General features: G+C 47.5%; 1 long non-coding RNA gene across 1 annotated transcript; it reads left to right on the plus strand.

Annotated features, from left to right (window-relative positions):
* Positions 1-467: 467 nt before the first annotated feature.
* Positions 468-27,793, plus strand: LOC117069342. The gene is made up of 3 exons (XR_004431510.1): positions 468-650; positions 18,694-18,798; positions 27,756-27,793. It is a non-coding gene; the product is annotated as an uncharacterized LOC117069342 (long non-coding RNA).
* The last annotated feature ends 190 nt before the right edge of the window (positions 27,794-27,983 follow it).

Below are 27,983 nucleotides of genomic sequence, written 5' to 3' on the forward strand. Positions count from 1 at the left end.
CCCACCCTTCCCCACCCTCTTCGTCCCACCCTATCTATTCTTTCCGGGCCCAGTTCCACCCGGCTCCACCCAATCTCATTCCTTCCTCTTCCCCAAAGAGGTAGGAGGTACAAGTATGTGATACCCCACTTCTGGCTTCCTCAAAAGCTTAAGGAAAACCAGCTCCACACTCACCCCCAACCCACAGATGGATTGGCCCACCAGAGAATAGGGCCTTGTGGAAAGGGTAGAGGCTGCACGGGGAAGCCTATCACTCTTAAGTAGACAATTGATGATGGGGTTCAGGTGCAACAGTCTTTTTGGCAATGGCTCTCTTCCTAGAAGTGCAATGCAAAGCAGACAAGCCGGTTGCCAGGTGCATTCAGGGAAGGAGGTGCAAAAAGTGATAGCTAATCTATGGACTTTGCCCAGCTGGCCTGCCCTGGCCCCCACAACTCTTAGAAGTGATCTAAAAAGGTATGAAACCAAGGAGGCAAGGCGCCCTCGGATTGCACAGGCTCTCCCCTCCTCTTGCTTGAGATTAGAGGGGAGGGGGTAAAGGCAGGACATCCAGAGGCATCCAGCCAGGATTTTAGCACCAGTAAAGCTAAGGAATGAATGAATGGCCACAGGCTACTCTGCAGGGCACTCACAGCCTCACCTTCACCAAGGTCAGCTTCCCCATTCTCCCATTCTTTATTTCAAGCAGATGGGGTCTCAGAACCCAGGTCTGGCCTCTTGTCCCCTGCATCTTAGGAATGAGCCAGGGATCTGGGTGGGCCAAGGGATGGAGGGGCAAGAGATCTGCTGTTATGGGGCTGGCCTGGTCTTTAGAACAAACTCCTTCCCTACCAGCCTCATCCTGGGCTCTAGCTTACCATGGATCCCGTGTTCTCAGCCCTCCCTTTTCTTCCTCTCCCTCCCAAAGCAGGCACGGTGTTCTCTATAGTCAACCCGCACATGGCCCACACAGGTCTCAGGAAGGCTGTGGTTTGATTCTCCCCTGGATGGCTGGCTCCTCACCCAGCCTTGCTCCGTGCCTCTCTGCCCTGCCCTCCCTGGCCTGGCCACACTAGCCCGACTGCACAGGCTGCACCCTGCCAGGGCCTAAGGGAGCGCCAGCCATCTTGGCTCCCTCCCCGGTGGCCCTGGAGGCCCAGCCAGGCAAGAACAGCTGCCAGAGTTGGCTAGTGGCAGCCAAGCCTTTGGGCTGCGACTTCCCAAGGAAATTCCCACCACCAAGGGTAGTGGCTGCACCTTGGGTCACAAGGGTGGGCCTGAGGCCACCAAGTCAATCCAGCCCAGTTCAGTTGCTCTACTGGACCACGTGTTTGGAAGGGAGGGAGAGTGCAGCCCACGCAGCACAGGATCCTGGTTGCCCCTTAAGGTGCCAGGAGGCAATGAGTGGCAAAAGAGGGAGCTAGCAGGTCTGGGGCTGCAGGGACAAGGGATCCAGCCTGAGAAGCTCCAGGAACCTGGGGAGGGACCGAGACCAGACCATTGTGTAGGGTGGGGAAGGGAGATAGGCAGACGGGTGGGGGTGGGGACAGGGCTGGAGGTGGAGGTGGGGGTGGGGAGAAAGAGAACTTGAAACAATGCGTCCTCTCCCTCTACATACACACCCAGACACACACACACCACATAGCATCTTCACGTGGTCAGTCCTTGACCTGGGCCCAGTAGGGTCCCGAGATCATCCCTGACCCCGCTGGAGCCTCCAAACTGTACAGGGCACCCCCACCCTTCCTAGTTTTGAGGAAACTCGCTGGTTTACTGACCTGGAGGGTGACCCAGAGCCCCGGGGGCATCCACTTCTCGCTCCACCTTCCAGCCTGGGACATTTAAGTCACCCTGTGGGGAAAGGCCTTCTCAGGCAGCGTCCCCAGTCGAGCTCGTCTCACTCCAGAACCAGTTTCATATCTGTAGAGGACCATTGAGCATGGACCGTCTACAGCCAACTGGCCGGTGGGGAAGCGGCTTAAGCCACTCCCCCCAGGAAATCGCCCACCCTCAAGTGCTCTGTACCAAGATGAAAGAAGTGCAAATTCGGGGGTCACTTCCAATGGTAAAGTGATAGCAGCTATTGTCATCCACTCTCCCCAGCTGGGGGTGTTAAAGCGCCCTGACCCAGCTCTGAAACAAACCCCAAACTGCCCAGAGAAAACTTGAAAGAAAGTTGAAAGATTTCCAAAGAGTTTGGGGGGAGGGGAGTGAAGGGGAGGAGAAGGTTCAGATCGAAAGACCTAGGGGAAGAAAGTCTGTGGCCAGGCTTGCAGGGGAGGTGGAAGAGAGCAAAGCTGGGGCCCAGAAACTAGCTATGGATGATTGCTTAAGAGAAATACCGTGAGGCTCTCTGAACCCTCAAAATGCATCTCTTTGTGAGGCAGCTCTCACCGACCCTGGTCCTGTAAGACAGGGAGAACCAGGCAGACTGAAGAGCTACTCACCGCCCCATCATGGTGCAGGCTCCCTTCCCATCCAGGAAGGCCCCACTTTCTCTAAAGGCTGCATCTCCACCATTCTCCAGTCTCTGAGCATCCCCCAGGCTTGGGGCTCAACACCTCTCATTCCCAAAGCAAGCCTGGGCCAGAACTGCATCTGTCAGGAGCCAGGGGGCCTATCCCAGGGCACCTAACTTACTGAGCCCAACTAGAAGGTGGGGGCATGCAGTACCTGCAGCTTCGGTCCCTCCCCCATGGCTCACCTAGGGCCCAGGGGCCTCAAATAATCCCAGGAGGAACCAGTCCAGCCCCTGCTGATGGGGGAGGTGAAGGCCTCAGGATTGCAGCCTTGGTGGCAGCTTCCCCCCCACCCCCCAGGGGCTTTCCAGCCTGGCTTTAACCCTTTGGAGTACTGTAGCTAGCTGCTTCTTTCCAATTTCACCCATCACTCCTCCGTGCTGTGTTTCCCCTGACAACCACTGTAAAATGCCCTCAAGTATCCATTATGCTCCAGCTCCACTATTATCATTTTCTCCTCTCTCAATCACAGCTCCACACTTATCACCAAAAACAAAAGTCCTTCACTAAACACCCTTTCCCAGGGGCACTGGAAGAAGGGCCGTTAGACTTGAACTCAAGTCCAGTTCCTGCAACATAATCACACCCGTCCCACCCACCGTGATGGCAGTGGCCTGAGGCTGTGGCTTAGCGGATGTCTTGGACTTGGGTTTGAATGCCAATCCTACCCCTTACTAGAGTGTGGCTTTAGGCAAATTGTTAAACCCCTCCCAGCCTGACTTTGTGGTTGATGGGGTATAACATCTACCCCAGAGAGTCATTGGGTAAATTCCCGAGATGATAAATTTAAAACATTTAGAACTCTGCTTGGTACAAAGAAAGTGTATTCCAGTTCTCAGCCTTTCCAGTTAATTTGAAATTATTTTTAAACTCTTAATATAAATATGCTGTATTTTTAAAGTTTTAAAGAATAGTGGTTATCTCATAGAAGGAGATGGAATTACGAAATACCTTTTCTTTCCACACTATGTTCTTTCTGTGCTGTTTGACATTTTATAAAAACGTCTGCATTACTTGCTATCATTTTAAAAAGCAATGAAGATAATTTAAAAAATTTTTAAAGGCTAATGGAATCTTTCAAAGTGTTTTTTAAAAAGAAAGTAGCGAAAAAACAAAAAGGTTTGTTGGCTTTTCCATTACAAAAGTAAGAGTGTTATTTATAGAATAATTGGGAAATTTTTTGAAAGTAAAGTAAAAGGAAGAAAAATTACCTATAATCCTATAATCTAAAGACAGCTATTGTTAACATCTCAGTATATTTTTTTCTAATCCAGTCCTTTTTTCTTAGAATTACACAAGTTAAGCATTCTCTTTACGAAAGATTCAAATAATACAGAATAAAATGGCCAGGTGTGGTAATGCATGCCTATAGTCCCAGCTACTCGGAAGGCTGGGGCCAGAGGATTGCTTGAGTCCAGAAGGTAGAAGCTGCAGTGAGCTATGATGGCACCGCTGCACCACTACACTCCAGCCTGGGTGACAGAGTGAGATCCTGTCTCAAAAACAAAGAAAAAAAAAAGAGTAGGTAAGCAAGCCCTTTTTCCATACCCAACACATTCCCCCCACTATACCCATCTGCCAGTCCTTTTGTTATACATTTTCATCTTTTTTCTTTTCTTTTCTTTCTTTTTTTTTTTTTTTTTTTGAGACGGAGTCTGGCTCTTTCGCCCAGACTGGAGTACAGTGGCCAGATCTCAGCGCACTGCAAGCTCCGCCTCCCGGGTTTACGCCATTCTCCTGCCTCAGCCTCCGAGTAGCTGGGACTACAGGCGCCCGCCACCTCGCCCGGCTAGTTTTTTGTATTTTTTTTAGTAGAGACGGGGTTTCACCGTGTTAGCCAGGATGGTCTCGATCTCCTGACCTAGTGATCCGCCCGTCTCGGCCTCCCAAAGTGCTGGGATTACAGGCTTGAGCCACCGCGGCCGGCCTCTTTTCTTTTTTTGACACAGGGTTTCACTCTGTTGCCGCTGGGGTGAAACGGTGAGATCATAGCTCATTTGCAGCCTCAAACTCCGAGCTCAAGTGATCCTGCCACCTCAGCCTCCCAAGGAGCTGGGACAACAGGCACACGCCACCACGCCCAGATAATATATATTTTTTAAAAATAGAAACAGGGTATACCTATGTTGCCCAGACTGGTCTCGAACTCCTGGGCTCAAATCCTCCTGCCTTGGCCTCCCAAATTGCTGGGATTACAGGTGCGAGCCACCATGCCCAACCCATTTTCATCTTTTTATGTGCATATATATGTGTTTATTTTTCTAGCTTCTCTTTTTTTTGTTTTTTTCTTTTCTTTTCTTTTTTTTTTTTTTTTTTGGAGATGGAGTTTTGCTCTTGTTGTCCAGGTTGGAATGCAGTGGCACAATCTCGGCTCACTACAACTTCCAACTCCCACGTTCAAGCGATTCTCCTGCCTCAGCCTCCACAGTAGTTGGGATTACAGGCCCCTGCCACCACGCCCAGCTAACTTTTGTATTTTTAGTACAGACAGGGTTTCACCATGTTGGCCAGGGTGGTCTCGAACTCCTGACCTCATGTGATCTGCCCACTTCGGCCTCCCAAAGTGCTGGGATTACAGGTGTGAGCGACCGTGCCTGGCCAAGGATATTTTCATTTTATGTTAAACAATTTTAAAAACATTTTTGACTAAATAATAGGCAGGGTGCAGATTGGGTGTTTCACCAACATGGTGAAACCCTGTCTCTACTAAAAATATAAAAATTAGCCAGGCATGGTGGCAGGTGTCCATAATCCCAGCTACTCTGGAGGCTGAGGCAGGCAGGTGTCCATAATCCCAGCTACTCTGGAGGCTGAGGCAGGAGAATTGCTTGTACCTGGAAGCAGAGGTTGCAGTGAGCTGAGATTGTGCCACTGCACTTCAGCCTGAGATTCAGAGTGAAACTCCATCTCAAAAAAAAAAAAGGCAGGTGCAGTGGCTCATGTCTGTAATCCCAGCGCTTTGGGAAGCCAAGGCAGAAGGATCGGTTGAGCCCAGGAATTTGATACCAGCCTGGGCAAACACAAGAAGCTCCCATCTCTACAAAAATTTTAAAATTAGCCAGGCATGGTGGTATGCACCTGTGATCCTCGTTACTCAGAGGCTGAGGCAGGAGGATCGATTAAGCCCAGGAGGTGAAGACTGCACTGAGCCAAGATTGTGCCACTGCACTTCAGCTTGCCTGTCTCAAAAAATAAATGAAAAATAAACAAAAATAAAAATTTTACAAAAGGATCAGGATTCAAATTTCAGCTGTGTTCTCTACCTACAGTTTCTTTTTTTTTTTTTTTTTTTTGAGACGGAGTCTTGCTCTGTCACCCAGGCTGGAGTGCAGTGGCCAGATCTCAGCTCACTGCAAGCTCCACCTCCGGGTTCACGCCATTCTCCTGCCTCAGCCTCCGGAGTAGCTGGGACTACAGGCGCCCGCCACCTCGCCCGGCTAATTTTTTGTATTTTTAGTAGAGACGGGGTTTCACCGTGTTAGCCAGGATGGTCTCGATCTCCTGACCTCGTGATCCGCCCGTCTCGGCCTCCCAAAGTGCTGGGATTACAGGCTTGAGCCACCGCGCCCGGCCCTCTACCTACAGTTTCTGTCTCCAGAAGCAGCCAATATTGTTTCTAGTGTATCACTCCAGAGATAGGTTCTGTATAAACAAGCAAGTCTCAGAGAGATAGCTTTTTTCCTTTCTTTAAAGCACAAATGGTAGTCTACTAAACACTCTTATGCACGGTTTTTCACTTTATTTTTTTATCCAGAACCATGACTGTCCAATGAAATTTAAAGAGGGTTATGCACATATTTTTACATTTTTCTTTTTGTTCTTTTTTTTAGACAGTGTCTCCCTCTCTTGCCCAGGCTGGAGTGCAGTGCCACGATCTCAGCTCACTGCAACCTCTGCCTCCCAGGTTTAAGCAATTCTCCTGCCTCAGCCTCCTGAGTAGCTGAGGTTACATGTGCCCACCACCATGCCCCCGGTAATTTTTTGTATTTTTAGTAGAGACGGGTTTTACCATGTTGGCCAGGCTGGTTTTGAACTCCTAACTTCAAGTGATCTACCCACCTCAGCCTCCCAAAGTGCTAGGATTACAGGTGTGAGCCACCGTGCCCAGCCACTTTTACATTTTCTAGTGAACACTTTTTTTTTTTTTTTTTTTTATAGTCTTGCTCTGTCAAGGCTGCAGTGCAGTGGCATGATCATGGCTCACTGCAGCCTTGACCTTGATCAAGCAATCCTTCCATCTCAACTTCTCCAACTGGCTGGGACCACAGGTGGGCACCACCACACCTGGCCAATTTTTTTTAAATTTTTTTGTAGAAACCAGAGTCTTGCTATGCTGTCCAGGCTGGTTTTGAACTCCTGGGTTCAAGTGATCCTCCCCCTTTGGCCTCCCCAAATGCTAGGATTATAGGCATGAGCTACCACACCAGCCAGTAAACACATTTTTTAAAGTTAAAAGGAGGCCGGGCATGGTGGCTCACACCTGCAATCCTAGCACTTTGGGAGGCTGAGGTGGGTGGATTACTTGAGGTCAGGAGTTCAAGACCAGCGTGGCCAATATGTGAAACCCCGCATCTACAAAAATACAAAAAAGTAAGCCAAGTGTGGTGGCACATACCTGTAATCCCAGCTACTGGGGAGGCTGAGACAGGAGAATCACTTGAACCCAGGAGGCAGAGGTTGCAGTGAGCCGAGATCGTGCCATTGCACCCCAGCCTGGGCGACAGAGGAAGACTTCATCTCAAAAAAAAAAAAAAAGGTTAAAAGGAAAAGGTGAAGTTATTATGTCTTTGTTGTTAAGAGTGTCTTACTCCGTCATCCAGGCTGGAGTGCAGTGGCTTCAACACAGTTCACTGCAGCCTCGACTTCTGGGGCTTAAGTTATCCTCCTTCCTCAGCTTCCTAGGTAGCTGGGACCACAAGGTGCACACCACCTTGCCTGGCCAATTTTTTTATTTTTTCTAGAGACGAGATCTTCCTATATTGCTGAGGCTAGTCTCAAACTCCTGGATTTACGTGATCCTCCCGCCTCAGCCTCCCAAAGTACTGGAATTACAAGCATAAACCAAGGTATTGGCAATGAATTAACAATACATTTTCTTTTAAAACAATATACCATTTTGACAGGAACTCAATATCGAAATATCATTTTGCCAGGCGCAGTGGCTCACACCTGTAATCCCCACACTTTGGGAGCCTGAGGTGGTGGATCACTTGAGGTCAGGAGTTCAAGATCAGTCTGGCCAACATGGTGAAACCCCAACTCTACTAAAATTATGAAAATTAGCCAGGCGTGGTGGCGCATGCCTGTAATCCCAGCTACTCGGGAGGCTGAGGCAGGAGAATCACTTGAACCTAGGAGGCGGAGGTTGCAGTGAGCCAAGGTCATGCCATCACACTCCAGCTTGGGCAACAAGAGTGAAACTCCATCTCAAAAAAAAAAAAGAAAAGAAATTGGCTGGATGCAGCGCCTCACGCCTGTAATCCCCACACTTTGGGAGACTGAGGTGGGTGGATCACCTGAGGTTAGGAATTTGAGACCAGCCTGGCCAACATAGTGAAACCCTGTCTCTACTAAAAATACAAAATTAGCCAGTCGTGGTGGCACGCACCAGTAATCCCAGCTACTCAGGAGGCTGAGGCAGGAGAATCACTTGAACCTGGGAGGCGGAGGTTGCAGTGAGCCAAGATCGTGCCACTGTACTCCAACCTGGTGACAGAGTGAGACTCCGTCTTAAAAAAAAAAAAAATTGGCCGGGCGCGGTGGCTCAAGCCTGTAATCCCAGCACTTTGGGAGGCCGAGACGGGCGGATCACGAGGTCAGGAGATCGAGACCATCCTGGCGAACACTGCGAAACCCCGTCTCTACTAAAAATACAAAAAACTAGCCGGCGAGGTGGCGGGCGTCTGTAGTCCCAGCTACTCGGGAGGCTGAGGCAGGAGAATGGCGTGAACCCGGGAGGCGGAGCTTGCAGTGAGCTGAGATCCGGCCACTGCACTCCAGCCCCGCGACAGAGCAAGACTCCGTCTCAAAAAAAAAAAAAAAAAAAAAAAAAAAAAAAAAAAAAAAATTATTAATGAGATATTTTACATTCCTTTTTTGTACAAGTCTTCAAAATCTGGTGTGTATTTTACACTTAAAGCACATCTCAATTGGGATTAGCCACATTTCAAATACTTCACAGCCACATGTGGCTGGTGGCTTCTATTTTAGCAGAGATAGCATGAACTCCATGTAATGCATGGGCGTGATTTATGGATCCAGTCTTCTGATGAACATGAAGGTCATTTCCATCTTGTGCTGATTAAACCCTGCAACCATGGGTAAGCTTGTACATGCATAATTTTCCACATGTACAAGTATAGCTGTGCCTTCAAATTGTATGTGTAATAGTAATTTGTATAGATCTTGCAAATTTCCCCACTTTGAAGTTACACCAGGCCAGCCAGGCACGGTGGTTCACACCTCTAATCCCAGTACTTTGGGAGGCTGAGGTGGATGGATAACCTGAGGTCAGGAGTTTGAGATCAGCCTGGCCAACATGGTGAAACTCTGTCTCTACAAAAATTACAACAATTAGCTGGGTATGGTGGCGTGTGCCTGTAATCCCAGCCACTTGGGCGATTGAGGCAGGGCAATCGCTTGAACCTGGAAGGTAGAGTTTGCAGTTAGCCAAGATCGCAACACTGCACTCCAGCATGACCACAGAGCAAGATTCTGTCTCAAAAAAAAAAAAAAGTTATACCAAATTTCTTTCCCAAAAACAGTATGAGAGAACAATTTCCCCACCCTGTCAGTATAATGTGTTATCAAAGTGTTTTATAATCTTTGCCAATCTAATAAGTGAAAAATTATTCCCTCAGTATAGTTTTTTGTTGTTGTTTTTCTCAGTATAGTTTTAATTTACATTTTTAAATTATGATAAAAGAGCATTTTTCATATATGTAAGAGCCTTTTAGACTGGTGTGGTGGCTCACACCTGTAATCCCAGAACTTTGGGAGGTCAAGGCAGGAGGACTGGAGCCCAGGAGTTCAACACCAGCCTGAGCAATACAGTGAGACCCTGTCTCCACAAAAGTAAAAAAGAAACAATTAGCCAGGTGTGGTGGCATGCACCTGTGGTCCCAAATACTTAGGAGGCTGAGGAGTTCAAGGTTGTAGTGAGCTGTGATTACACCACTGCAATCCAGTCTGGGTGACAGAGTGAGACCCTGTCTCAAGGAAAAAAAAAAAAGCCATTTATGTTTTTTCTTTTGAATATCCTATGCCCATTTTGCTATGGATTATAGCCCTTTTTCTTATTGATTTGTCAGAGCTTTGTACAGTGTATATATGTGTGTATATATATGTACACATATACGCACACACATACACATATACACTCACATGTGTATGCGCATATACATATACACACATATACATGTATACACATTTGTGTATGTACGTGTGTGTGCATATGTATGTACATACACATACATACATAGTTTTATTTTGCACAAGCCCTCAGAAATAAACGTAAGATATATTAAGACAGTCCTTGGTTGATGACGGGAATTAGAAATATTTTTTCTGAATTTGTGGTTCCTAGTTGGATTTTGAACCACAGTCCAAACAGATATGGTACAAATCTGTCTTATCTTTTTTTTTTTTTTTTTTTGAGCCGGAATCTGGCTCTGTCGCCCAGGCTGGAGTACAGTGGCCAGATCTCAGCTCACTGCAAGCTCCGCCTCCCGGGTTCACGCCATTCTCCTGCCTCAGCCTCCCGAGTAGCTGGGACTACAGGCGCCCACCACGTCGCCTGGCTAGTTTTTTGTATTTTTTCTAGTAGAGACGGGGTTTCACCGTGTTGGGGTTTCACCGTGTTAGCCAGGATGGTCTCGATCTCCTGACCTCGTGATCCGCCCATCTCGGCCTCCCAAAGTGCTGGAATTACAGGCTTGAGCCACCACGCCCGGCCTTTTTTTTTTTTTTTTTTTTTTTTTTCCCTGAAGCAAGGTCTTGCTCTGTCACCTAGGCTGGAGTGTACTAGTGTAATCACAGCTCATTGCAGCCTGGAACTCCTGAGTTCAAGGGATTCTTCTGCCTCTGCCTCTGCCTCCTGAGGAGCAGGAGCATACCACATCCAGGCTGATCTCAGACTCCTAGACTGACATATCTGTCTTTTCTTTAATGGATTTTGGATTTGGTAAATTTTAATTTCCTTTTATTTAAACTGTCAAGATGAGATGTCACAAAATTAAGGGCCTGGTTATTAAGGTGTTCAAACACCAAAATCCCAGTTTCCCAGCAATAACTAAACCAGCTTCCACAAGTAGACATCTTTAGTTAATATGTACCTTGCTTTGAACCAAATTCAGATTTCAGAAGCAGAGGAGTTGGGGGTAATCCTTCACTTATAAAGAGACATGCGGCCAGGTGTGGTGGCTCACGCCTGTAATCCCAGCACTTTGGGAGGCCAAGGCATGTGGATCACCTGAGGTCAGGAGTTCGAGACCAGCCTGGCCAACGTGGTGAAAGCCCATCTCTACTAAAAATACAAAAACTAGCTGGGCATGGTGCTGGGCGCCTGTAATCCCAGCTAGCCTAGAGGCTGAGGCAGGAGAATCACTTGAACCCGGGAAGCAGAGGTTGCAGTGAACCAAGAAGGTGCCATTGCACTCCAGCCTGGGCAACAAGAGCAAAATTCTGTCTCAAAATAAATAAATAAATAAAGAGATACGCAATAGAAAAGCTTCATTTAAATAATGAGAGAAGTAATTAACCATGTTTATGTTTAAATGTACAGCTTTCCAGGGGTTGTGTAAGTGGTGGTTCACCTGAACTTGCATCAGCTATTAAAAGCAAGTCCTATGTTGAGTAGGACATTGATTGGGTGGTGAAGAGTCTAAATTTTGGAGTATGACAGGGTCAGTATTCCAGCTCTGCCCTGTGGGACACAGGGCAAATTACCTGGCCTCCCCAGATCTAATTTCTTACTTAGAAAATGATGGTAACAACCCCAGAGAGGTTGCTGTGAGGATTAAATGGAAAAACTGTGAAATTCTTAGCACAGGTCTAATCATGAAATGCTCAGTAAACAGTGCTGCTATTCAGTTACTCTCTTCCCTACTCACCTTCTTTCTACAGAGATTTAAAGAATTCATCCATCTGTAGGCCGGGCGTGGTGGCTCACACCTGTAATCCCAGCACTTTGGGAGGCCGAGGTAGGCGGATCACCTGTCAGGAGTTCAAGACCAGCCTGACCAATATGGTGAAACCCTGTGTCTACTAAAAATACAGAAATTAGCTGGGTGTGGTGGCACACACCTGTATTCCCAGCTATTGGGAAGGCTGAGGCAAGAGAACTGCTTGAACCCAGGAGGCAGAGGTTGCAGTGAGCCGAGATTGTGCCACTGCACTCCAGCCTGGGCAACAGAGTGAGACTCCATCTCAAAAAAGAGAAAAGGCTTCTCATTCCTTCTGCAACCTATTGTATTCACTATACACAAAGGCCTTAAATCCAATTGCTGCTAGTCTTACTTTCATGACATCATATTCTCCTAGCTTCTTTTATTTTCTTTTTTTTTGAGACAGGGTCTTGCTCTGTTGCCCAGGCTGGAATGCAGTAGTGCAATCATAGCTCACTGCAGCCTCAAAATCCTGGGCTCAATTGATCCTCCCACCTCAGCCTCCCAAGTAGCTGGGACTACAGGCATGTGCCACCATGCACAGTGAATTTTTTTCTTAAGTTTTTTAGAGATGGTGTCTCACTGTTTTTCCCAGGCTGGTCTAGAACTCCTGGGCTCAAGTGATCCTCCTACCAGCTTGGCCCCCAAAGTGTTGGGATTACAGACATGAGCCACCATGCCCACCCCGGTTTCTTTTTCTTTTTCTTTTTCTTTTTTTTTTTTTTGAGACGGAGTCTCACTCTGTCGCTCAGTCTGGGGTGCAGTGGCCATATCTCAGCTCACTGCAAGCTCCGCCTCCCGGGTTTATGCCATTCTCCTGCCTCAGCCTCCCGAGTAGCTGGGACTACAGGCGCCCGCCACCTTGCCTGGCTAGTTTTTTGTCTTTTTTAGTAGAGACGGGGTTTCACCGTGTTAGCCAGGTTGGTCTCGATCTCCTGACCTCGTGATCCGCCCATCTCGGCCTCCCAAAGTGCTGGGATTACAGGCTTGAGCCACCGCGCCCAGCCCTGGTTTCTTTTTCTTTTGTTCTTTCTTTCTCCTTCCTTTTTTTCTCCCCCTCCTTCACCCTTCTCCTTTACCCTCTCTTTGCCTCTAACCAGGACTGAGACCTTTACTCCCCCACCAGAGTCCCTTGGTGATTACCAAGAGGTGGGTGACCACTCAGACTCTGGAGTCAGAGCAACCAGAATTGAATCTCAGCTCCCCTACTTCCTAGTTATGGAACTTTAAACAAGCCTGACCCTCAGTTTCCTCATCTGTGAAATGGGGCAAGTGATATCTACTTTACAGGGTCAGTGAAATGATCTGATAAAACAGCCATAGCACTACTTGTCCCTGGGGAAATAAAACCAGGGAAATATGATTGTCAATTCAAATTACAATTAGTGGTTCACACCTGTAATCCTAGCTACTGAAGCTAGAAGGATCTGAAGCAAGAGGATCACTTGAGGCCCGGGGTTCAAAGTCAACCTGGGCACCCTAGTAAGACCCTGTCTCAAAAAACAAGAAAAGAAACAAATGGCTGGGCATGGTGGCTCACTCTTGTAATCCCAGCACTTTGGGAGTCCAAGTCAGGCAGATCACCTGAGGTCAGGAGTTCGAGAGCAACCTGGCCAACATGGTGAAACCTCATCTCTACTAAAAATCTAAAAATTAGCCGGGTATGGTGGCTCACACCTGTAGTCCCAGCTACTCAGGAGGCTGAAGCACAAGAATTGCTTCAACCCAGGAGGCGGAGGTTGCAGTGAGCTGACATCATGCCACTGCACTCCAGCCTGGGCAACAGAGTGAGACTCGATCTCAAAAGTAAAAAAAATAATAAAAATAATTAGCTGAATGTGATGGCATGCAACTCTAGTCTGAGCTACTCAGGAGGCTGAAGCAGGAGGATCACTAGAGCCTAGGCGTTTGAGGCTTCAGTGAGCTGTGATTGTGCCACTCCACTCCAGCCTGGCAACAGAGCACGATTCTATCTCTAAAACAAAAAACAAATTACAATTTGTTAAACATCTACTCTGTGGAGGCATTATACTCAGCTCTGTGGAAGATACACAAAGAGTGAATGCAGTCTTCCAGTCAGCACAGAAAGGTGCATAGCAAGTTCTCAATGGTAAGAGCTCATAATGAGAGCTACCATGACTTGCTATTACTGTGGAAAGGAAGAAGTATTTCTTGAGCCCCTCACTCTTGGGTACTGGCGGTTCTCAGAGATCTGTGCTAAGAGGGCTGTCAGGCTGACGCTGGCTTCTCTGGTCATTTGCAACTCCAATCTAACATTATTCATGGCTGTAAGTCATTTCACTTAGGAGTAAGTGTGAGTATAGATTGAATATTAGAGTATAAGAAGCAATTAATGTGAAATTTGTTAGGAGTGGGTATAGATTGGATATTAGAGTATAAGAAGCAGTTAATGTTAAATTTGTTAGGAGTGAGAACAGTATGATGGTTACACATGAAAATCTTCTAACCTTTTAGATATACATTTGAGAATTTAGGAATAAAATGTCAGGGATTTGATTTTTTTTAATCAGGAAAAAAAGAATATATATGGCACAACGTGATACTTTTTGGATCAAGAGTTCATTATACGGTGGCTCAAGCCTGTAATCCCAGCACTTTGGGAGGCCGAGATGGGCGGATCACGAGGTCAGGAGATCGAGACCATCCTGGCTAACACGGTGAAACTCCGTCTCTACTAAAGATACAAAAACTAGCCGGGTGAGGTGGCGGGCGCCTGTAGTCCCAGCTACTCGGGAGGCTGAGGCAGGAGAATGGCGAAAACCCGGGAGGCGGAGCTTGCAGTGAGCTGAGATCCGGCCACTGCACTCCAGTCCGGGCGACAGAGCGAGACTCCGCCTCAAAAAAAAAAAAAAAAAAAAGTTCATTATACTGTTCATTCTGAGTGGTTCATTATGCCATTTTTCATTTTGGATGTGTTTAATAACTTTTACAATAAAAAGATGAAATATTTTCTTTGAGGAGTGAAGTATCACTTTAAAGGAGCAATGGGGAAGGACACTTACCTGCAAGCCAGGCTCCCACTTCGGGGAAAAGCAGGCAGCCCAGGTACCCAGGATGGGCAATGTCATCGGTCATCTGGATTACCATCTGCTTCTTTACAGGGTCTTTGATAGGTGCCCTTGGGGCAATGGGCTTCACAGAGCAGCTGTCCTCAGGAAACTTACCTGGTGAGGGAAGAAGGTTTGTCAATAACTCAGCCCTTCTCCCACCCCAAGGAAACAGGCACAGGTACCCACTAGGGGAACAGCTGGCCCTGAGGCAGTTTCAAGGGCTTGTGGTCCTCCCCCTCCGAGTTTGTTGCATTTCTTCGGCCCTCTCTATTTCATCCATGAAGAGGAAACAAGACCCCAAGGCCAAACTCAGGATCTCCCAATCACGCTGCTCTTCCTCTCAGGCCTGGTATCTTTGGGCTTAGTTTACTCCCAACTCCTTTCATCCCCCATTACCACACACGGGCAACCACCTTTATTAGTTTCCTTCCAGAGTTTCTTTTTTTTTTTTCTTTTTCTTTTTCTGAGACAGGGTCTCACTCTGTCACTCAGCTAGAGTAAAGTGGCACGATCTCAGCTCATTACAACCTCCACCTCCCTCCCAGGTTCAAGCAATTCTCCTGCCTCAGCCTCCCAAGTAGCTGGGACTACAGTCATGTGCCACCATGCCCAGCTAATTTTTGTATTTTTAGTAGAGACGGGGTTTCACCATGTTCACTGACTAGTCTCAAACTCCTGACCTCAAGTGATCCACCCACCTCAGTCTCTTAAACTGCTGGGATGAGAGGCATCGCACCTGGCCCAGAGTTTCTTTTCATCAGTACAAGCAAATACAAAAATACATTCTTCAAGGACAGTATGTTCTGAATAGGCATAAACCCAATTCAAAGTAAATTCAAAATACAGAAAATTACAAAATGTTCCAGGTAAGAGTGAAATAAGTGTGGGAGTTGTTAACATCTAGATAAGATCTAAAGCCAAAGGGGTAAGAAGAGAGGAGAAAAAGAGGAGAGAAAGAAAAAGGACAATCCTCTAGAGTCACCTAGAGGAAAAGTGAAAAGAATTACCAAGAGGAAACTTTTTTTTTTGAGATGGAGTTTCGCTCTCGTTGCCCAGGCTGGAGTGCAATGGTACGATCTCGGCTCACTGCAACCTCCGCCTCCCGGGTTCAAGTGATTCACCAGAAGGGAACATTTTAAGTCAATTATATTACCCACTACTGATGTGTGAATAGATCTATGGGAACTAACACAGAAATATAGCCAAATTAAAGTGAGATTTCAGAGTTAAATAAATCTTATGAATCCACTTTTGCAAAAATCTATCTACTATATACATATGTGTGTGTGTGTGTGTGTGTGTGTGTGTTTAGTGAGTATGTGTGTGTGTGTTTAGTGAGTAGAAAGAAGTCTGGAAGACTATAAATGGAGCAAACTAATGGAAAACCCTGGAGAGGAGGTTTGTGGAAAGAGGCTGTTTTTTTTTTTTTTTGGAGACAGAGTTTCACTCTTGTTGCCCAGGCTGGAGTACAATGGTGGAATCTCGGCTAACCGCAACCTCTGCCTCCCAGGTTCAAGCAATTCTCCTGCCTCAGCCTCACGAGCAGCTGGGATTATAGGCATGCGCCACTATGCCCAGGTAATTTTGTATTTTAATAGAGACGGGGTTTCACCATGTTCACCAGACTGGTCTTAAACTCCCAACCTCAGGTGATCCGCCTGCCTCTGCCTCCCAAAGTGCTGGGATTACAGGTGTGAACCACCGCACCTGGCTGGCTTTACCTTGCGCACTTCAGTTTTGTTTGCATTTTTGCAATAAGAATGCATTATTTTTGTAAATAAAGATCTGAGGCTGGGCACTGTGGCTCACACCTGTAATACCAGCACTTTGGGAAGCTGAGGCAGGCAGATCGCTTGAGGTCAGAAGTTTGAGACCAGCCTGGCCAACATGGTGAAACCCCATCTCTACTAAAGATACAAAAATTAGCTGGGCGTGGTGGTTCATGTCTGTAATCCTAGCTACTTGGGGAGCTATGGCAGGAGAATTGCTTGAACCTAAGAGGTGGAGGTTGCAGTAAGCCAAGACCACACCACTGCACTCCAGCCTGGGCAACAGAGCAAGACCCTGTCTCACAAAAAAAAATAGAACATCTGTAAAAGGGGAGAAACTGCTTAAGGCCACCTATATTGAAAATTTCTGAGCCTGTATAGAATGGCAATGAAAATCACTGGCTTTAGAGTTGAATAAACATGGGTTTAAATCCCAGCTGTACTGCATGAACCAGTTAACCTCTCTGAGCCTTAATTTTCTCATCTGTAAAATGTTGATAGAATAATATAAGTTCTTTACAGGACTGTGATAAGGATTAAATGAAGAAATACAAGTCAGGCATTTAGTACAGTGACTATCATACCCAAAACGCTCAATTAATATTAGTCATATTTTAAAATAGTGATTAGATCAAACTAGCCAATCAGAGGTATGCACTTGGACCACATTTATGTTGACACCTCTAGACCTACTGTCACTGAATTGCTTTTTCTGTGTCATGCTTTGGATCTCCACTGAGGGTTATTGGACGCGTTTGCTACATGGTTTCCCATATTCTACTATCCGGTTATGGTTGTTCTTTCTTGCTCTGTTACCCAGACCGGAGTACAGTGGCATGATGTCAGCTCACTGCACCCTCTGCCTCCCGGGTTCAAGTAATTCTCCTGTCTCAGCCTCCCTAGTAGCTGAGATTACAGGCATGCACCACCATACCCGGCTAATTTTGTATTTTTAGTAGAGACGGGGTTTCACTATGTTGACCAGGCTGGTCTCAAACTCCTGACCTCAAGTGATCCACCTGCCTTGGCCTCCTAAAATGCTGGGATTACAGGTGTGAGCCACTGCGCCTGGCCTTTGTGTTATGGTTATTTGGATGCAGGTCTCCACTACTAGATTTCTTTGAAGGCAGGAATCATATTCTTTGTCTTCTTCAAGTTATTCAATGGTGATGTGAAGACTGCTACTATTGTCTACTGCCAGAATCCAATCCACAGACCCACCCTCTGTACCAAGGAGCTCAGAGGTGGGCTGTATGTACCTGGGAGTATGCAAGATGATTCTCAGAAGAACTTCCGTGTAGATTATATATTTTCTTTCATTCTTTTCCATTTCTACATTTGTGTTTTACAAGACACATAATATATTAGTGCATACGTATCAATTATAAAGAAATACCCCTATAAGGCCGGGAGCAGTGGCTCACACCTGTAATCCCAGCACTTTGGGAGACCAAGGCAGGCGGATCATGAGGTCAGGAGATCGAGACCATGGTGAAATCCCATCTCTACTAAAAATACAAAAAATTAGCCAGGTGCAGTGGCGGGCGCCTGTAGTCCCAGCTACTCCGGATGCTGAGGCAGGAGAATGGTGTGAACCTGGGAGGTGGAGCTTGCAGTGAGCAGAGATCGCGCCACTGCACTCCAGCCTGGGTGACAGAGCGAGACTCCGTCTCAACAAAAAAAAAAAAAAAAAAGAAATACACCTAAATTGGGAAGTTTGACCATTTTGCTCATGGAATGTTAACCTATAAAATTTGGAAAACAGTATCTTCTTTATGAGTTATCTCGGACTCAAGGTCACAAAAAGCTATGTTTCTCCCCAGCATTTGGTTTATTGTTTGTTTGAGATGGAGTCTTGCTCTGTCACCCAGGCTGGAGTGCAGTGGTGCAATCTTACCTCACTGCAACCTCTGCCTCCTGGGCTCAATTGATTCTCCCACCTCAGCCTCCCTAGTAGCTGGGACTACAGGCAGCCACCACCATGCCTGGGTAATTTTTTGTATTTTTGTTAGAGATGGGGTTTCACCATGTTGCCCAGGCTAGTCTTGAACTCATGAGCTCAAGCAATCCGCCCGTCTCAGCCTCCCAAAGTACTGGTATTACAGGCGTGAGCCACTGTGCCCAGCCTAGGTTTATTGTTTTTAATGAACTTCTATCATTAATACCTTTCCTTCTTGGCTTTGGCTTCCAGGAACCTCAGAGCCAAACCACAAACCAGATGTGCGCATAGAATACCTAACATTCACATTCTGAGGGCTTTGGTAATGAGCATAGCTTCTGGAACCACATTGCCTGGGTGAGCCACTTACTGCTTATGTGAACTTGGGCAAGTTGCTTAACCTATCTGTGCCTCAGTTCCCTCATCTGTGAAATGGTGATTATAACTGTAGTAACCTCATAGAATTATTATGAAGATTAAATAAAATGGTGCATGTAAAGCAACTAAAACAATGCAGTGAACATGTAGTGAACACTCAAATGTTGTTTATGTTGTTTTATTTATTTATTTATTTATTTTTGAGACAGTCTTGCTCTGTCGCCCAGTGGAGTACAACGGTGTGATCTTGGCTCACTGCAACCTCCACCTCTTGGGTTCAAGCGATTCTCCTACCTCAGCCTCCTGAGTAACTAGAATTACAGGCATGTGCCACCATGCCTGGCTAATTTTTGTATTTTTAGTAGAGACGGGATTTTACCATGTTGGTCAGGCTGGTCTTGAACTCCTGACCTCAGGCCTGCCTCGGCCTCCCAAAGTGCTGGGATTACAGGTATAAGCCACAAGGCCCATCCTGTTGTTTTATTGTTATTCACTCTTACTCAATGATTTCCTTACCCTTGCTTTTCTTTTTTCCTTTTTTGAGACAGGGTCTCACTTTGTCCCAGGCTGGAGTACAATGGCATGATCTTGGCTCACTGCAGCCTTGATCTCCTGGGTTCAAGTGATCCTCCTACCTCTTTTTTTTGAGACAGAGTCTCGCTCTGTCGCCCAGGCTGGAATGCAATGGCGTGATCTCGGCTCACTGCAACCTCTGCCTCCTGGGTTCAAGCAGTTCTCTTGCCTCAGCCTCCTAAGTAACTGGGATTACAGGTGCATGCCACCACACCTGGTTAATTTTTGTATTTTTAGTAGAGAGAGTTTCACCATGTTGGCCAGGTTGGTCTCGAACCCCTGACCTCAAGTAATCCACCCGCCTTGGCCTCCCAAAGTGCTGGGATTACAGGTGTGAGCCACCACATCCGGCTTCTTTTTTTTTGTAGAGACAGGGTCTCACTATGTTTCCCAGGCCAGTCTCCAACTCCTGGGTCCAAGTGATCTTCCTGCCTCAGTCCCCCTAAGCACTGGAGCTACAAGTGTGCCTGGCCTGCTTACCCTTGTTTTTCTTCAGCCCTGTTTCTGCTATTCTTTACGTATTTTTAGTAAGGTACTTCAAATTCTTTTCTGGAAAGTATAAACAGTTATAGACATTTTTATTTATTTGTTTATTTATTTATTTGTTGAAGCTGAGTCTCGCTCTGTCGCCCAGGATGGAGTGCAGTGGCGCTATCTCAGCTCACTGCAACCTCTGTCTCCTTGGTTCAAGCAATTCTTGTGCCTCGGCCTCCAGAGTGGCTGGGATTACAGGTGCCCACCATCGTGCCCAGCTAATTTTTCTATTTTTTTTTTTTAGTACAAATGAGGTTTCACCATGTTGGCCAGGCTGGTCTCTTACTCTTGGCCTCAAGTGATGCGCCAGCCTCAGCCTCCCAAAGTGCTGGGATTACAGGCATGAGCCACTGCACCCAGTCAGCTATAAATATATGTGTGTGTGTGTGTGTGTGTGTGTGTGTGTGTGTATATATATATATATTTTTTTTTTTTTTTTTTTTGAGATGGAGTTTCGCTCTTGTTGCCCAGGCTGGAGTGCAATGGCATGATCTCAGCTCACTGCAACCGCTGCCTCCTGGGTTCAAGCGATTCTCCTGCCTTAGCCTCCTGAGTAGCTGGGATTACAGGCATGTGCCACCATGCCCGGCTAATTTTTTTTTTTTTTTTTTTTTGAGACGGAGTCTTGCTCTGCCACCCAGGCTGGAGTGCAGTGGCCGGATCTCAGCTCACTACAAGCTCCGCCTCCTGGGTTTACGCCATTCTCCTGCCTCAGCCTCCCGAGTAGCTGGGACTACAGGCGCCCGCCTCGTCGCCCGGCTAGTTTTTTGTATTTTTAAGTAGAGACGGGGTTTCACCGTATTAGCCAGGATGGTCTCGATCTCCTGACCTCGTGATCCGCCCGTCTCGGCCTCCCAAAGTGCTGGGATTACAGGCTTGAGCCACCGCGCCCGGCCTTATTTTATATTTTTAGTAGAGACGGGGTTTCTCCATGTTGGTCAGGCTGGTCTGGAACTCCCGACCTCAGGTAATCCACCCGCCTTGGCCTCCCAAAGTGCTGGGATTACAGGCATGAGCCGCAATGCCCGGCCTATAAACAGTTTTTTGATGTGCCAGGCACTGTGTTAGGCATTTGAAGAATACAAAGACAAAGAATGTGATTTCTCCCTTCAAAGAAATCTAGCTGGGGAGACACGCATCCAAATAACCATAACCCAAGAATAGGATATGGGAAGCCGTGTAACAGACGTGTCTGAATGCCATGAGGACACTGAGGATCTGAGACCCAGGAAAGTTTCCTGAAGAAGGTGGCATGGGAGATCAAATATTTCAAGAGGAGGAAGCAATGGAAGATGCATGACAGTCTCTGTAGGACTGATGTGCCACTCACACTGCTGGGTCCGAGTGGGTGCTCAAGAAATCCCTGTTTGTGAATGTTCGATTCAAGCAATGTGTAAAGGGGTAAAAAGAGTTGACAGGACAATGCCCAAGGGCACTGGTTGTTAAAGGAAATGAAGAAGAAGAAGAAAAAAACCAGATTAGGAGGCCAGGCATGGTATCAGGCCGGTAATCCCAGCACTTTGGGAGGCTGAAGCGGGCAGATCACCTGAGGTCGGGAGTTCCAGACCAGCCTGACCAACACGGAGAAACCCGTCTCTACCAAAAATACAAAAATATTAGCTGAGTATGGTGGCGCATACCTGTAATCCCAGCTGCTCAGGAGGTTGAGGCAGGAGAATCGCTTGAACCTGGGAGGTGGAGGTTGCAGTGAGCCGAGATCGCGCCATTGCACTCCAACATGGGCAACAAGAGAGAAACTCCATCTCAAAAAAAAAAAAAAAAAAACAGAGTAGCAGTCGATCCTCCGGAGGGGGAAAGGTAAACTTGCCCTGCCAGGCCAGAAAACACAGGTGTGAAAGCCAGGTAAGCAGCAGTTGCTTTGAGGGAGGAGGAAATGGAAGCTTTGGGGTTGGGAGTGGGTAGGTTTGGGAGGGGTCCTTTGTGCAAATCTATCTACAATACAGAACAAAGATCCAAAACCCCTAACATTTCCCCCTGGGGCTCAGAGAGGGAACCTTCCTTTTTTTTTCCCCTGGCGTGTGGCTTCAACTTCAGGCCCTTCCAGAATTACATATGGGCATATAGTCTTTTACGGTGTCCTATCATCTCTAAGCAAAGTAATCCCAGATAACTTCAGCCACATTCTCCCTTCTTTTGGAGGCATATGTAGGGTAAGCCTGAAAATGAGGGACCTAATCACAGTTAATTTCCCACCCCGAGTGTCCCTAAGAAGTGACAGAGTGTGGTGAACAAAGTACAGAATTTGGAATTGAACAAAACTGGGTTTTTACTTCTAGCTTCTGACATGATACTAACCTAGTTAAATTAATCTGTAAAATAAAGATGTCGATGTCTGCATGAAAGGCATGTTGTGAAGATTTCACATGTCTTACACAATGTAATGTGTGCACATCTAGTATTCTGCAGGCACTCAGATTACCTCTAAGCTCCCTCCATTCCTGAAATGAATAAACTAGAACTTATTGAGGACTTCTACTGTATCAGGCACTGTGCAGACTGTGCAGACTTGTGTGTTTTCTTTTTTGTTTATACATATGTTTCATTTTGTTTTAGATGGAGTTTTGCTCTTGTTGCCCAGGCTGGAGTGCAATGGTGCAATCTTGGCTCACTGCAACCTCTGCCTCCTGGGTTCAAGCAATTCTCCTACCTCAGCCTCCCGAGTAGCTGGGATTATAGGCACCTGCTACCATGCTTGGCTAATTTTTTCTGTTTTTAGTAGAGATGGAGTTTCACCATGTTGTCTGGGCTGGTCTGGAACTCCTGACCTCAGGTGGGCCACCCTCCTCCGCCTCCCAAAGTGCTGGGATTACAGGCATGAGCCACCGCACCCAGCCCAGACTTGTGGTTGGTTGGTTGGTTGGTTTTTGAGACGGAGTCTCACCATGTCCTCCAGTCTGGCTAATTTTTCTTGTATTTTTTTAGTAGAGACGGGGGTTTCACCGTATCAGCCAGGATGGTCTCGATCTCCTAACCTCGTGATCCGTCCACCTCAGCCTCCCAAAGTGTTGGGATTGGCCGGGCGCGGTGGCTCAAGCCTGTAATCCCAGCACTTTGGGAGGCCGAGACGGGTGGATCACGAGGTCAGGAGATCGAGACCTTCCTGGCTAACACGGTGAAACCCCATCTCTACTAAAAATACAAAAAAAACTAGCCGGGCGAGGTGGCGGGCGCCTGTAGTCCCAGCTACTCAGGAGGCTGAGGCAGGAGAATGGCCTAAACCCGGGAGGCGGAGCTTGTAGTGAGCTGAGATCCGGCCACTGCACTCCAGTCCAGGCGACAGAGCGAGACTCCGCCTCAAAAAAAACAAAAAAAAACAAAAAAAAACAAAGTGTTGGGATTACAAGTGCAAGCCACTGCACCCAGCGCAGACTTGTGTTTTATTCATGCTCCTGTTTTACCAATGAGGAGGTGGGTCTTGCCCTTCAGAATGAGGCAACAACATGGGCTCTTTCCCTTCTTTTTGCTCTTGCAGACTTGATCTGCTAAAGTCAAGTGGTCAACTTCTAGAATGCCTCAGGTGTAGTCAGAAAGTCCAGGCCGGGCGCGGTGGCTCAAGCCTGTAATCCCAGCACTTTGGGAGGCCGAGACGGGCAGATCACGAGGTCAGGAGATCGAGACCATCCTGGCTAATACGGTGAAACCCCGTCTCTACTAAGAAATACAAAAAACTAGCCAGGCGACGTGGCAGGCGCCTGTAGTCCCAGCTACTTGGGAGGCTGAGGCAGGAGAATGGCGTAAACCTGGGAGGCGGAGCTTGCAGTGAGCTGAGATCCGGCCACTGCACTCCAGCCCGGGCGACAAAGCCAGACTCCGTCTCAAAAAAAAAAAGAAAGTCTAATACTGCTGCCGGGCGCGGCGGCTCACGCCTGTAATCCCAGCACTTTGGGAGGCCGAGGCGGGCGGATCACCTGAGGTTGGGAGTTGGAGACCAGCCTGACCAACATGGAGAAACCCCATCTCTACCAAAAATACAAAATTAGCCAGGTTTGGTGGCACATACCTGTAATCCCAGGTACTAGGGAGGCTGAGGCAGGAGTATCACTTGAACCTGGGAGGTAGAGGTTGCAGTAAGCCGAGATCGCACCATTGCACGCCAGCCTGGGCAACAAGACCAAAACTCTGTCTCAAAAAAAAAAGTCTGATACTGCTAAAGGCTATACTTCAACTAACTCAGTGCTTATGTAAGTCTAGTAGTACTTCAAGGCCACCCTGGGCCCTTTACTTTTTTTCCCCAGAAAGAGCAGGGCAAGTAGTATCTGTTTAGTTTTCACGTAGAACAAGCAGAGTATCACCTCACTTTCCTTTCCAAATCAACCTTTCCTTCCTTCCTTCTGTTTCTTTAGAAGTGTTTCTCAATCTGGCTGCCCATGGGAAACACCTGGGGAGATTTAAAAAAATGCCTTCCAGGCCCGGCACAGTAGCTCACACCTGTAATCCTAGCACTTGGGAGGCCGAGGCAGGCAGATCACTTGAGGTCAAGAGTTCAAGACTGCCTGTAATCCCAGCACTTTGGGAGGCCGAGACGGGCGGATCACAAGGTCAGGAGATCGAGACCATCCTGGCTAACACTGTGAAACCCCGTCTCTACTAAAACTACAAAAAAAAAAACTAGCCGGGCGAGGTGGCGGCGCCTGTAGTCCCAGCTACTCGGGAGGCTGAGGCAGGAGAATGGCGTGAACCCGGGAGGCGGAGCTTGCAGTGAGCTGAGATCTGGCCACTGCACTCCAGCCTGGGTGACAGAGCGAGACTCCGTCTCAAAAAAAAAAAAAAAAAAGAGTTCAAGACTAGTCTGGCCAACATAGTGAAACCCCGTCTCCAGTAAAAAAATACAAAAAAATTAGCTGGGCATGGTAACACGTGCCTGTAATCCCAGCTACTCAGGAGACTGAGATAGGAGAATCGTTTGAACCTGGGAGGCGGAGATTGCAATGAGCCGAGATCATGCCACGGCTCCGTCTCAAAACAAAACAAAACAAAACAAAAACCCAGGCGTGATGACTCACGCCTGTAATCCCAGCACTTTGGGAGGCCGAGGTGGGTGGATCACTTGAAGTCAGGAGTTCGAAACCAGCTTGGCCAACATGGTAAAACTCCATCTCTATTAAAAATACAAAAATTGCTGGGCGCGGTGGCTCAAGCCTGTAATCCCAGCACTTTGGGAGGCCGAGACGGGCGGATCACGAGGTCAGGAGATGGAGACCATCCTGGCTAACACGGTGAAACCCCGTCTCTATTAAAAACTACAAAAAAACTAGCCGGGTGAGGTGGTGGCGCCTGTAGTCCCAGCTACCCGGGAGGCTGAGGCAGGAGAATGGCATGAACCCGGGAGGCGGAGCTTGCAGTGAGCTGAGATCCGGCCACAGCACTCCAGCCTGGGTGACAGAGCGAGACTCTGTCTCAAAAAAAAAAAAAAAAATTAGCCTGGCGTGGTAGTGCGCACCTGTAGTCCCAGCTACTCGGGAGTCTGAGGCAGGAGAATTGCTTGAACCCGGGAGGCAGAGGTTGTAGTGAGCCAAGATCGCGCCACTGCACTCCAGCCTGGGTGACAGAGCAAGACTCCGTCTCAAAAAAAAAAAAAAAAAAAAAATGCCTCCACAGACCAGGCACTATGGTCACACCTAGAATCCCAGCACTTCGGGGGCCCAAAGTTGGACAATTCTTTATTTTTTTAATTTTTATTTATTTATTTGTTTTTTGAGATGGAGTCTCGCTCTGTTGCCCAGGCTGGAGTGCAGTGACACAGTCTCAGCTCATTGTAAGCTCAGCCTCCCGGGTTCATGCCATTCTCCTGCCTCAGCCTCCCCAGCAACTGGGACTACTTTAGGAGGCTGACTGGGACCACTGGGGCCCACCACCAAGCCTGGTTAATTTTTGTATTTTTAGTAGAGACAGGGTTTCACCTTGTTAGCCAGGATGGTCTCGATCTCCTGACCTCATGATCCGCCCACCTCAGCTTCCTAAAGTGCTGGGATTACAGGTGTGAGCCACCACGCCCGGCCAAGGTGGACCAATTATTGAGCCCAGGAGTTCAAGACCAGCCAGGGCAACATGGCAAAACCTCATGTCTACAAAAAAAAAAAAATTAGCTATTCATGGTGGCACGCACCTGTAGTCCCAGCTACTTGGGAGGCTGAGCTAGGAGGATCACCAGAGCCCTGGAAGGTGTCACTGCAGGCCAGCCTGGGTGACAGAGACCCTGTTTCTTATTTTTTAAATTCTTTTTTTTTTTGAGACGGAGTTTCGCTCTGTCACCCAGGCTGGAGTGCAGTGGCATGATCTTGGCTCACTGCAACCTTCGCCTCCCGGGTTCAAGAGATTCTCCTGCCTCAGCCTCCTGAGTAGCTGGGATTACAGGCATGTGCCACCACACCCAGCTAATTTGGTTTTTTGTTTGTTTGTTTGTTTGTTTGTTTAGTAGAGACAGGGTTTCTCCATGTTGGTCAGGCTGGTCTGGAACTCCTGACCTCAGGTGATCTACCCTCCTCGGTCTCCCAAAGTACTGGGATTACAGACATGAGCCACCATGCCCACCCCCCAATTTTTGTATTTTTAGTAGAGACAGGGTTTCTCCATGTTGGCCAGGCTGGTCTCAAACCCCTGACCTCAGGTAATCTGCCCACCTCAGCCTCCCAAAGTGCTGGGATTAGAGACATGAGCCACCGTGCCCAGTCCCAAGTTTTGTATTTTTAGTAGAGACAGGGTTTCACCATGTTGGCCAGGCTGGTCTCAAACCCCTGACTTCAGGTGATCCTCCCAGCTCAGCCTCCCAAAGTGCTGGGATTACAGACATGAGCCACAGCACGTGGCTAATAATTTACTCTTTTTAACCATGCAGTATGTCATGGATCTCTTTCCTTGTCAGTATAAAATTACCTCGTTTTAGGCCGGGCGCGGTGGCTCAAGCCTGTAATCCCAGCACTTTGGGAGGCCGAGACGGGCGGATCACGAGGTCAGGAGATCGAGACCATCCTGGCTAACACGGTGAAACCCCGTCTCTACTAAAAAAATACAAAAAACTAGCCGGGCGAGGTGGCGGGCGCCTGTAGTCCCAGCTACTCTGGAGGCTGAGGCAGGAGAATGGCGTGAACCCGGGAGGCGGAGCTTGTAGTGAGCTGAGATCTGGCCACTGCACTCCAGCCTGGGCGGCAGAGCGAGACTCTGTCTCAAAAAAAAAAAAAAAAAAGAAAAAAAATTACCTCTTTTTTTTAACAGCTGTAGAATATTTTATTGTAGGGAGGTATTATAATTTATTTAAGCAATCCTTTGCAACTGAATATTGACTTTTTCCAGTTTTTCACTATTAGAAACAGTGTTGCATTAAACAAATGTGTGTATGTTGTGCAAATGTTCCTTCCTGTAAGACTCACCAAGTAGAACTGCTTGGTCAAAAAAACAATCTGTAGACACTATATTTATATATTTTTATTTTTGGGTAATTGAAGGCAGCACTTCGTGATATCTTCATTGGGTACATATATGGGATTATTGTTGTGGCTGAACTTGCTTCTGAGCCCTTCAAGGGACTACAGAAATCCACTGGGCTCTCGAGACAGAGCTCTGGCTGGGCTGATGGAAACCATGGTCACCTCTAACAGCTCTACCGTGGCTTCTCTGAGGCAGGAGGTGGCCAGGGCACAGGGTCTTCCATCCTCACCCTGCAGGGTACCTTTTGATATATTGGCCCATAACCCAGAAAGTTGGAGGTACTTCAGGAGGCTCTCAGAAGAGGTGGAATATACCAATTAGAATCAACCAGTGCTAGCTGGATAAGGTGCCTCACGCCTTCCCTTCTCCCCAATCTCTTCCAGGACAAGATCACCGCAAGGGCCAGGTGCAGTGGTTCATGCCTGTAATCCCAGCACTTTGGGACGCTGAGGCGGGTGGATCATCTGACGTCAGGGGTTCGAGACCAACCCGGCCAACATCGTGAAACCCTGTCTCTACTAAAAAGACAAAAATTGGCCGGGCGCGGTGGCTCAAGCCTGTAATCCCAGCACTTTGGGAGGCCGAGACGGGCGGATCACGAGGTCAGGAGA

The sequence above is a fragment of the Trachypithecus francoisi genome, unplaced genomic scaffold (assembly GCF_009764315.1).
Source record: "Trachypithecus francoisi isolate TF-2019V2 unplaced genomic scaffold, Tfra_2.0 Lachesis_group3, whole genome shotgun sequence".
NCBI lineage: Eukaryota > Metazoa > Chordata > Mammalia > Primates > Cercopithecidae > Trachypithecus > Trachypithecus francoisi.